Source organism: Hoplias malabaricus, chromosome 3, assembly GCF_029633855.1.
Source record: "Hoplias malabaricus isolate fHopMal1 chromosome 3, fHopMal1.hap1, whole genome shotgun sequence".
NCBI lineage: Eukaryota > Metazoa > Chordata > Actinopteri > Characiformes > Erythrinidae > Hoplias > Hoplias malabaricus.
This window is the reverse complement of record NC_089802.1, coordinates 12623082-12635910: the sequence shown is the minus strand read 5'-3', so window position 1 is coordinate 12635910 and position 12829 is coordinate 12623082. Positions and strand designations below refer to the sequence as shown.

General features: G+C 37.6%; 1 protein-coding gene across 1 annotated transcript in view; it reads left to right on the top strand.

The window, feature by feature from the left end:
- The window catches only part of rbfox3a (RNA binding fox-1 homolog 3a), a 510141-nt gene that overhangs the window by 37316 nt on the left and 459996 nt on the right, over window positions 1-12829 (top strand). The window contains exon 2 of the mRNA XM_066663315.1: window positions 7819-7979. The gene's annotated coding sequence lies outside the window, so the exon portion shown is untranslated. The remainder of the gene's footprint in view (window positions 1-7818; window positions 7980-12829) is intronic.

Below are 12829 nucleotides of genomic sequence, written 5' to 3'. Positions count from 1 at the left end.
TGTAACTGCAAGAAATGCGTATAGTCTTGGGAGCTGGGTACTGTACTGCTGTGTAGAATGTGTGCTTTGACCATGGGATACATGATCTTTTCCTTATTCACATGAGGCTAAACTATAGTGTTTATTTAAACAAGTGCAGCATGCTAAACATTTAAGAGAATCCGTTAGCTTTGTGGAGTGAAAGTCTTTCTAGTTCTAATTAAAAATATTTTATTGAACTGCTAACAAAAATACTTTTTACTAGTAACTTCAAGGGCATGCTGTCATTTGGAGCTTTTCCACTGCATGGTCGCTGCACGACTCTCTTGGCTAATTAGGGCTAATCTGGTACGTGCTACTGGAAAGCCCTGCTTTTTCTTGGTTCTAAGCAAGCAGAGTAGGAAACAAATGTGATGTTTAAACACTGCAGATCACATATTGGCCAGAGAGACTTGTCTACATGGTAAAATGTAGACATCCAGCACAATATGGCTGCTTGTCAAATATCCAAGCTGCAGTAACGATCATATATGTCTAATCTGACTCACACCTACAGCTCAAAAAATTACACCATGATTTTACTTTTTAAAGATGTACAAGTGCGCCTTGGATTTTTGGCTAATGAAAGAATGCAGCAAGAGCTGGACGGAGCAACAAGGAACAGTAAAACGTTACTGATCTGTCTGAATTGGGGCATGGAGCTGTGTTCAGTCCCAAAACACAACAACAAATTAATACACAATAAGTAAACAACTCTTAACCTCACCGCTGCCATTGTTGTGGTTTACAAAGCCTGTGGTTCCCTTTAGAGACGGTGTTATGTGACGTCATCAGCTACATATCGGGGTGTGTGTTTGGGGGGAGGGGTTATAGTGGGAAATCAACGAGGTACCAAGCAAGTAGAGCTGATTAGAGCCATGTGGAGTAGTGCAGTGAATGCTAATTGATTTGAAGCACAATAGCTTCCCCATGTGGGGCAATCACAAAATATAGTTCTCGCAAATTGCACCGCTAGTGTGTGTACGCATGTGAGGGAGTTACAGGCCAGTTCCATTAGGTGTTTGCATCTAAAATATAGTTGGTTTAGCTTGTTGATTCTGAATCTTCTTTACAATGACTTAACTTCTGATAAATTGTCAGCTGGCTTAGTTTTTTACAGATGTTTTCAAATGAAGCCTGGTTGTATACTGCAAGCACAGAAATAGCCCTGACTTGGATTAATATAATATTGTTTGGTTGTAAAATAAGTATCAGTAGCAGTTTGGCACATTTCACTGGACAGACAACAACACGATTTTTGGAAATCCTATCACTGTGGTGTAATTTACAGTGATTAGCCTTGTGAAGATCTTTTAAACAGTGTCAAGAATTGTAAACCAGTCTTCTTTCTACACCCAAAGCTTTCACATGGCAAAAATCCATACCAAGCTAATACAATCTCATTTCTCTCTCCGCCCTGTCAGTTTAAATAGTCCATATTGAATGAACTCCATACAAACAGAAATCGATCTTTCTGTTGCCCATCTTGATACTGCTTTTCGCACCACTGAACTCATAATCATCTCTGATCCAGGCAAGGCAATGGTTCAGGGGAAAAAAATCCAAACAGTAGTCACAGATATATATATATATCACAGATATATATATATATATATATATATGGCCATGTCTTGTCTTTGCTCATTTCTACACTGCCCAGTAATTCATCTTTCAACTTAATACAATTTAGTGTTGATGGTTTTATTCTTTACTGAAGTTCAGAGTCTTCAATGTTGTATTTTTTTTGGAAGGTACTGATATATTTATTAGTTAAATTAAATGTAGAAAATATAGGGACCACTTAAGAGTTTGTGTGGCACCCTCAGTTACTGGGGTTTGATTAGCTGTATTTTGCATTTCATTTTTGCTTTTTTTCATTTTGTGTGAATTGTGGGCTTTCTAATGAATCAGCCATGGTGGGGAACAAAGGCAGGGCGGAAAAAAATTAAAACACGCACTCGTGTATTGACGCTGACAGTGAGTGCTGGAGGGGTATTTGATGTGGATGAAATATTCCTGTGACTGAGAAACAAGAATGCCTGAATCAAAGAAAACAAGAATAATGGAGCGGGGAATGACACATTCATTATTCATGATAGGGGTTTTATGACACATTTATTTTTCCATTTACTTATTTATTATTATTTTTTTTATTTATCTTTGGATCTAGAGGGGCTGCACCAGTTTAAACTGTGTTTGCTGAATGCCACAGAGATCCAGACACGAGCATTTTAAAAAGTCCCCCGTTTGTTTTATGATGTTTCAATGCCCTGAAATTGATTTGGTTCCTTTTCTTCTTTCTCATTACTTTTCTGATATATGTATTATAGAAATTCTGATAAATAAGTACGGTTGAATGTGAGATTCTGTGAAAGCTGCCTGGGAAAGACTTTGATTATGTAGAAGTATGTTTCTAGCAGTGCTGTTAGAGACTAAAGTAGCTTTGCATCAACAACTACATTCCTTTATTATCACAATGGAGATTAATTTGAATGTGTGCCAGTCGCACTCTTTTTTTTTCAATTTATTTATTGCTTTCCAGTGGCAGAAAATTGCCCAAATTTGATGAAAATGTGCACACACTCAATCTTTTATGCATCAGTCATATGGGAGCCATCAGACAAACATAAATTAGAGAAATGCATGGTGAAGGCCTCATTTATAAAAGCAAAAATAATCACAAAACAGTCAGCCCTCAGGGATCTCAAACACAATTTCCATTTGCCTCAGATCCTTCATTTTTCTCCTCTGTCACTTTCTGTACCTGGTCCCCCTCATCTGGGGACAATCATTAGACTAATTAGCAGGTAATCAATGTTTAATTAAAACGTGGTTGTTAATGAAAATGACTGGTGGTGCAATTTGGGGCCGACTCTTTCTGTCACAACGTTCTCATGTGAAATAGCCGTTATAGGAAAGTCACATACTGCACAGCATACTTTCTGAAGTTCTTAGAGCAAGTAAATGAGAAAGCTTCTTGAAGAGTTTCGCTGGATTACTTTCTAAAGTTTGATTTGCAGAGGGACTAAGGAAGTCTTATAAAGCTAGGCCTTTTGTTTTCACAATTTTTATAGTATTATACTGTACAGGACCCTGTGGCACATTCTCAAATGAATGTATAATGTGTAATTATTTTATAAAAGGCTCTGCATTACTTTAGCACATTTCTAGATATCTAAGCACTGGTTCTGGTGATGGTCCTTTTGGCTTTGTGATTGTGGCCTATGTTGTTTTTTTGAGCATTTTTTTGAAACGCTTTTATACAGAATGTAGCACTAATACTAACATAGAGTGAAAGAGATTTGAAATTTAAAATATTCACAAAATATGAATGTAGAAAAAAAACGTAAGTGATACGTTTCCAGCCAGAATTGCATGTGACAGCTGTTGGATTTGGACCCTGCAAGCCAAAATGCATAAGTGTCGCCAGGTAGGAGAATTATTAAGTCTTATTTATATGATGGGCATGGCAGAGTTTGATGAGTTCTTAGTGATCATTTCCTTTCATTTGAACAAAGCGTAATGAGGGGTTGTAATAAAACATCTGTTTTAGCATAGTCTGTGATTAAAACTGACCTTTGAGTAAAACGGGGGAGTGCTTAACGACTGGAGTAGTATGCAAAGTGAAAAATTAATGCATTATCAATGTAATTAATGTCTATACTGGACCTAAAGGCATTATGCAAATTGGAGTGAATCTTAATGTCTTCCACAAGAGAAACTGCCCCTGATGATTGCCTATAGACGTTTTGCTCATGAAGGATCTTTTGTCAATTAGAGACACAACCTTGCTAAACTTATCCTTCACACCCAACCTATTCTTCAAAGCATTTCTTTGCCAGTGTAGGGATTGGGGTTTATGTATAATGAATATTTAAACTTTCCCCTAAGATGACCTTTTAGTTCTTTTTTAGAGGCTATCCATTGAAGGGACTGGTCTGGCATTAGTAATATAGTATGAACAATTCATTTATGTAGAGGCCTACTTTTCAGAGATCTGTTCATGCTTAGTGTTTCATTTTATGACAGTGTCAGACAATAAAAATTCTATTCTAAAACAGTGTTCCCAATTTGGAGTGAAATTCACTGCATGTCTGCAAACCTAGAGACAACCAAACATTTCCTCAATGGGCTCATTGAACATCTGATATTAAAACCATGGTTGTTGATAGGAAGCTAATCACAGATTTTGCTAGATTTTGGAACATGGCTGTGGTTCATTGTAATCCACAAGTGCATTACTGATGTCAGCCACTGATGCTTACCATTAGTGCCCAGCACACAATTAGGGCTTCAGCTAAGATGATGATTGAGTATTATCCAATTTATTTCCTCTATTAATAATCATATAACATGTACCTTTGCTTTATTCAAGAGCAAGAAAAGACAACATGAATGAAAATAGGGGTTTCGCAAATTCACTGCGTGTTTTTTTTCTTCCTTTTTTAAAATTAATTAATTAATTAATTTTATTTTTTAAAATGTTGAGCAAATCTTAGCTTAGCTTACTTAGGGACATCATAAATTGCCATCACATTGATTTACTTTCTTAACAAGCCACTATATACAGATTTTAATAACATACTAGGGCTGTGCCGTATCGTATCATTTGCAATAATTTTGCAATTTTTCAATTTCATGATATTAGTGATATTCAGACTTGATTACATAATGATGTCATGCAGTTAAACATAATACGGCATACGTTCTTTACATGAGTAGTGGTGGGAAATGGTTCTAAGGTGGAGGAATTTGCTCTAAAATAGTTGGTTTGGTTACAAAATATCAGATGTACCTGGAATCATTGGGCGCAAGGCAGGAATACACCCTGGAGGGGGCACCAGTCTTTCACAGGGCAACACACACACTCACACAATTTATGCCAAATGTTAAAGTTTCCTTGGACTGAGTGTGCTCTGTCACCTGGATGCTTTCGGTGGATATGCTAAAGCACTGTAATGCTATTGTTGTAAGCTAGTTCATTTCATTCATCACATTCTACATAGATTTCTGTAATTGAGTTACTTGGGTCTCTCAAGGAACAGTTTCAGCCCCAGAGAGTGTTGGAAACACAGCTAAGTTTGAAAGTCACTATTATGCTGTTAGGGTTGCTTTGTTTTGCAGCTGTCACTGAAGGATTTGGCTGAAATGACAGAAGCCACTAATTAAGGGGTGCCCACATATTTTGGATCTGTTGGCTATGCAGTTGACGTTTATTAGGACAGCATTTGTTGGAATAGAACACAAATATTGTTGTAGATTTTAGTTTAAGTTCATGATAATCCTGTATCCCAAAATATAACCAGCCCCCATTATATCACAACACAGCTGTGCTCCCTCCATTGGTATTCTGAGGCTGCCCACATTAGATTAAAATCCTGATGCTTGCCTACATAGCCAGAAATGCACCAACTTTCTCCTACCTCATATCATAGTCAAATCCTACACTATCTCAAGCCCTTGTGGGTGAGCTTCACAAGCCACCCCCAAAACAAAAGCAGCCGCAGTTTTCCCAAATGCAGTCATTATGGCTTAAAGTCCCATATCTTCTGCTTACACCTTAATGTTAACTGTATATTTAAAACAGAGAGAAATAATCTGTGTTTAGATATCAGTGCCATTGCCTGACAACTTATTTTAAAGCAATGATTAAATTGAATTGTCTTGTTAAATTGTTACATATCCTTTGATGGACATATCCTGCCCTGTCCCTTGTGTGTGTGGTTGCAGAAGAATGAATGAGTGCATGAAATTGTAAAATGTGCTTAATTTATTTGGTCAATAATTACATTTCTGAGGTTGTAAGTGATTTCTAAAACTGAGCTTTCCCTGTGGTCTTTGTGGGTGTGGTTTCAGGGCCCATTTCTTCCAGCATTATTGCTGTTGATGAATGAATTAATGCATAAACAGTTGAATCACATTGTTAAAAATAAAGCCCTGAAGTTGTCTGAGAATAACAAATTTTAGTTCCAAGATTTGAGTTTCAGTCAATAAGAGCGGTTCATGCCTGTAATTGTTAAAATTTCATATCTTTATCTTATTTGCCTCAGTGTGGTATCTCATAATAGACATGACTGGGATATGATGGAGGTATTTCTGCATTCAGTGATTGTCTCTCTGTTCTAAGCAGCAGAGTGCTTTGAGATGCCTGTGAAGGGTTCCCCTCCTGTGGTTGGACAGGGTCATGACAGGTTGCTTGGAACTTTAGAGAATGGAGGTATGTTTTAATTCAAAATGAACTATTGAGGTTATTATTGTTTTATGAAACTCTGAGCCCATTCAAAATGTAATTATTTTGTAGGCTTTAACAAATGTATGCAGTATCTAAAACAATTTGATATACACACATATTCTTCATGAATTTGTGTCCTTTGTTAAACATTTTCTATATACCACACAGGATAATGAATAGGTTAGGCATGAGTTGTGACCTTGTCTAGAAGCAATTTGAATGAGAAAAAGATAATAACACTTTCACTTAGTGTTTAATAGTGTTCATCACCTGCCCCCTAAAATAAGGACTCTCCCCCCCACACACAAAATTTCAATGGCCCTTTGTGTAAAATAGATTTCATTCATCTCAACAGTGCAGCACTTAGCCCAGCTCATGTGCTATTCACTTTGTATTCATTAGAGCTGCATACTGTGAGATTATAGCGAATGGGGGGTATTCCTGAACCACTACCAAGGCCAACATTTTCATCAATACGTCGGAAATGTGCTTATAGGGATTTAGATTACCTTGATTCATCAATAACCTGCACAGGTCAGCAAGGAAATTATCCATTGAATACAATTATGGCGGTAATAAAGGCTTTCATTGTCCTTGACAGGATGATGTTCTTACACTTTAGGGCAAGAACATTACTTGCAACTACCAGTAAAAAGAATTAAAATATGGCCTGGTGTGTGTTATCCACACAAACACCCCCCAATCATGTACTATATATTATTGAAATATTGCTCCATTAACGTGCACATGTCACTGATTTATTGAACTTGGTATACTTTAAAGTGGTAAATAAATTACAATAGTAGTTTGTTCTTTAGAATTTTTCTCCAATGTTTCATATCCTTACAGTCCACGTGTATATAGGAACATAGTTGTGAAGCATAGAGACAGCTAGTCAGTCAAATTGATTTGATACACCATTAATAGATTCAGTGATTTTACCTTATTTGTAAAGCATTAAATAAAGGGAATCTTGTAAGCTTGTCTTTAATTATATGCTCTGGCTGTTCGCTTAAACCCGTTACTCTGCCAATTGATTTGCTGTAAAGCTGAAGGAAGAGGCTGAAGGTATGTTTTCTCTCTCAAATTCATAGACTCTGTTCTAGATGCGGTAATCAATAGTCATTAAGCAGACGAAGGATGGTTTTAAGCTCTAATTGCTTTGTTTACACTATGTTCTCATGTGGCTCATGATAAAGTTACATAAAGTTGTTTGCAGTGCTTGAGGCATCTAAAAGGTTTTCTTATGGGTTTGTGTGTGTTTGTTTTGCACAGTATGCCAATAAATCTGAGAGGTATTCCGCATGGTTGTGGTTGGTTTTGTTGTTATGATAGATTTAATAATGTTTTTTAAAGAATATTTTAAATATAATTTCTAAAACACTAAACAGTTGCATGGGACATAAAATAAATATTTACATTAGTAATACAAGCTTGTCATTAGTTTAATAGTAAATATTACTACTAACAATAATTGTTGTTGTTTTTGTTATTATAATTTTATCATTATATTATGTCTTCATATTTTGTAATGGTGTTCTCCTTGTGTCTGCATGTGTTTCCTCCAGGTATTTCGGTTTCCTCCCACGGTCCAAAAACACACGTTGGTAGATGGATTGGCGACTCAGAAGTGTCCGCAGATGTGAGTGTGTGAGTGAATGAGTGTTGCCCTGTGAAGGACTGGCGCCCCCTGCAGGGTGTATTCCCACCTTGCTCCCAATGATTCCAGGTAGGCTCTGGTCCCACCGCGACCCTGAACTGGATAAGCGCTTACAGATAATGAATGAATATTTTGTAATGTCATCTTAGCACTAGTATATTTTTATATCACAGATTATAACATTACAAAAGTGTAATTATACTTTAATTTATATTTCTACTTCTAAACTGATTAGCCATAACATAAAATTGAATATTTTTCCCAATCATTGTCAATTTTGACAGCTCCACTGACCATTAGTGGTACTTTGCTGTTCAGACCTCCACAGAGCAGGTATTATTAGGGTGGTGGATCAATCTCAGCGCTACAGTGACACTGACGTGGTGGTGGTTGTTTCAGTGTGTTGTGCAGGTAGGAATGGTTATATTAAAGTGTGTAATCCCTGTAAAGCTGCCTTAGATATTTATTAAATAGTGCGTTAATTTTTTATTGTTGTGACAGTTTTTTGACAGTTACAGGCAAGGCATTTTTTCTTTTATCAGATACACATATATAAACCGAGATGTGTGTAGGTTTACTTGTCGATCTAGGTAATAAATTGATCTATTTTTTCTTCTTCACCAAAAACACGCAGGAAATTTCTATCTTAACAGTTGAAATATACTTGTGACATTTCACATTCACCTATGAATATGAGATGCCATAATAAAAATATATGTATTTAATCAGTATTTCAACTTTTCTTGCAGTCATCATGTTTTTTTTTTAATAAAGAAGAGATATCTTTTTGTTCTTTTATCCCTGAGCAGTGGCCTTTTCTAAATTGAATGTATTATTTTTTGTAAAACATTTTATTTTACTATTTCTTAACAGTAGTTTGCCTTGATCAGTTTAATATGGACAGTTTGATACTCCTGCTTTATAAAAAAGCTGCTGCAAGTGTGATTAAACTTGACATAAGTGCTAGGCCATTGATCTACTTGTTTCAGATATGGAAATCAATATATTGACTTTGTGAATAAACCGTCACCCCCATGTCCAAATGTTTACTCACATAAATTGACGCTTGTACTTTTACAAAGAAAATCGTTTATCCTCTGTAGAAGATAATTAACACGTAGTCTGAGTGGAGGAACACAAAGGTATATGAATGATTTATTAGCAAACAGAAGACTGAGATGTTAGCCCGCCCTTTGTTAGGAGACAGAGAGCGAGACTTCAGGTTGAACAAAAGGAGAATTGAAACTGAGTGGCTGCAATCTAACAGCGGTTCAACCTCTCTCTCTAAATAATTCACTCTCCAGTGATCACACTAAATTTAATTAGCTCTTGTTATCCTGATATTATCAGTGCCTCCTCACTACAGAATCGCTCTTTGAATCAGGACAAGAGGACCTCTCACTAAACGCTGCTCTGAGAGCAGACGCAAACACACTTACACTCACGGGCACAAATGTGTGTGCACACCAGAAGCTTGTTGGTCAAAAACAATGTAGGAGAACATTTTGCCTTTTTACTCTATATAGATATCATATCATATTCAATACTTGTAATCCATCCACCTACACATTTACTTTCAATGTATGGGCAAAGGTCTGTAAAGGCTCATCCTATATTCTGAAATCTTACTAATGAATATTTTGCCCCTCTTTAATGTAGTAACCACTTCTACAATTTTGGAACATCACTGTGGGGATTTGATTGCATTCTCTCTCTCTCTCTCTCTCTCTCTCTCTCTCTCTCTCTCAATGACTTGTACATGAACAATACAACTCCATCTCATTCCAAAGTTATTGGGTTGATGCCCCATCACCATAGTAAGTTTCTGCCATTTATAGCTCATACTTTCATTTGCTTTCAGTGCCTGCTGCCATGGCAAACACCATGCCCTTCAGACACTGCTCAATCTGTACATTTTTAAAGGTTGGAGAACATTACCTGCAAATACAATCACTAGAAGTTGTTGTTCTTTCAATATCTCCAACCATTTCTGAGCAATCTTCTCAAATTTTGAGTGATTCACCCTTAAATGCGTAAATAAGAGAAAGAACTGTGTCTTCTGTCTTTTGCTTGCACGTGGTCCAATGATGATATTTAGTCTTCTGCTAGATTTTTCTATGGAAAATGTCATCAAAAAGTTACATTGGGTTCTACAGATATTGTTTTTCTCTCTTTCTTATTTTAATAAATTCTGTTTGAATTCTCATCAATAAAAGTGCGTAGTGCGAGAATGAATCTGAAGCTGTTTTGTAAAAGTATAATAAGAGACCTGATGTAATGTCTGCTGAAGCGCTAGTGAAGAACCTACAGTGTGTGCTTTTCCTGGTCAGGCTCCGTCAGTTCCAGTGGCATGGTGTGATCTGCTCAGCCTGAATTGCTATGATTGTGAGACTGATGGAGCAGTATAATGCGGTTGTGTGGTCAGAGCCATGCAGCAATGATGAGATCAGGTTGGAGATGTGCTGGTGAAAATACTCATACACACTTGCCTACTGGCCTTATAAGATTTGCCCCCAATACTCCTGCGAGGCTAAATACCCTATACATACACAAAATGTTTAAAACTCATTGATTTAAATGGGGAAAACATGGAACATGGGATTCCTAACAAGTCCTGGCTAAACCCCAAACATGGCACCTTCAGATAAACAGTATTTAAATGTCATCTTTGAAGGATAATCAAGTGTGAATGAGCTTCTGAAAGAACGGAGAATGTGTGTGTGTGTTTCTACATGGCCACAACTAACAAACAACTTTGCTTGTCCTAATATATTTAATCCATTGACTTTGTCACACGCACAGTGGACTGAAAAAAAAACCCAACATGTGTCAAAATCTTAATGTTGGACATCAGCTCTCTCTTAACTGTGACGTGCCTCAGTGAAATGTCCAGTCTTATAGTGGGCAGGTGTGGGTGCCCTGCTCCTGCTGCCCATGATCACCTCAGGCAGCCTAACTGCCCCCAGCCTCAGCAGCTATGCCATGCCAGCAACCTCCCCAATCTTGTTAGTCATTCTCCAAAAGCGTCAAAGACGTCTTTATTGCGTGTGGCCTCGCAATTTTTATTTTTTTATTTTTTTAAGGCTCGACAAGATGAAGGAAAGTCTGCACTTCAAACAGCTTCTGTTGGATGCGCAGGAATAACAATCACTGCTTCATTATTTATTTCTGCCTCTGTTGTCTCTGGCAGTTATCGTAGCCATCCGCTGTTATCCCCCTCCCTGCCAACCCCCACCCATTATTTACGAATTCAAGAGAAATAGTTTCTGAAGTGAAGCGAGAGCCTGGGGAGCTGATTAGCTATTTACAGATGCCACCCACAAAATCCCATGACCCTTAGAGTGGAGGCTGTGAGCAGACAAGCCAATTAGCAAACAGAGGAGTTGCAGCCTGCTATTATTGCCATTACTCGCTCTATTATGGTGGCTATTGCTATTCTTTGTGGAGCAGAGCAGCAGAGGCTGAGGGCACCTGTGTAGACCTGTTAATGGGAGTCCTGGCTAGTGCTGGTCGGGCTGGGAGAAGGGCACCATTGAGCTGCCGTTACTGAGCTTCAGGCAGGCCAGACAGGCTGATGCTCTGGGTCTCGCTTCAGGCCCACAGTGCTAACTGGATATGATGGCTCACCGCAAGGGATCCACACGGCAGATGTGCTAAATCACTCTCTGAGCTGTGTATGTCTTTTTGTGTGTGTGTTTGCTTGTCTGCAAATGCAAGTGCTTAAACAGCACTGCACTGGAGTACATTTTCATGTTAATGTGAGTGGGGAATGGATTGATGGTACACTAATGTACACTGTACTTGCGTTTGGCTGGATACTGCACTCAGGAGCCTTTAAATCGCTCTTATTTTGATAGCAAGCAGTCGATGCTTCAGGTATTGTTTTAAAAAATAAGCCCACCAAGACAAGAAAACGAAAGAAAGAAATGAGAAGAAAAAAAAAGATCTGATTTGATGTGATTTGATTTAGATGTGCAGTGTCTCTCCCTGCCTCTTGTGCAGGCTAACGAGGTAGAATTTAATTAGGGAGGGAGTGAGACGAGTCCTGTGGGATTTCACTGCCTGTCCACGGTCTGAACAGAATACTCACTCTCAGAGCTGGACCTGGGTAAAGATGTAGATGATGAAAATAATTTTCTCAGCTCTGTATCTCTGTTTAAGGACAGATAGTTTCCTCATAATAGGGACACATTTAGGACACTCTGGAAACTTTCATGCGCACATGTAATCAGGTTTTGAAGGAAGCATTGATGTGAGTTGCATCAATCTGCCAATGCTGATATGTAAAAATTTAAATTATCTAAACATTTGCCTTACATTTACATGGAGTACAAGAAAAATATAACTTTTGATTTTGTTAGGGTTACAGATGAATTAAAGTAAAGAAAATACCAACAGACAGAACTGGAGCTCAACATTGAATCTGCTTTTCCAGAATAAAATAACTACAAAAAGACTGCTTTGAAATATCAGTCAAATCATTTTTTCTGATGCCAATATGCTTGCAATATCTTCATGCATCCCTGCAATATATCATTTGTTCAATATGATATTGGCTTTTCTCTGTGCTGTGAGCATTCCTAGTCCCATGTGAGTGTTTATGGGCATTTTGATGTATGCAACAAAAGTAAATTATATTGGCCAGAAGAATTAGATAGTCTAATCACAATGTTGCAAGGCATTTCAATATAGTTTGCAAGTTACTGGCAAAACTAGTAATCATGGAGCACTGCTTATGATGAGGACGATGATGATGGGGATCATGATGATGATGACTTACCAGTGAATGCTATAATTTGGATGATACTAATGTAAATGCGATGCTTAATCAGGTGAAGCTTTGGAGAGGCAGTTTGTAGAGCGTAGCAGAAATTAGGTCTCAGCGTTAAGATCAGGGTTCAAATGGCCAATTTGTCTTT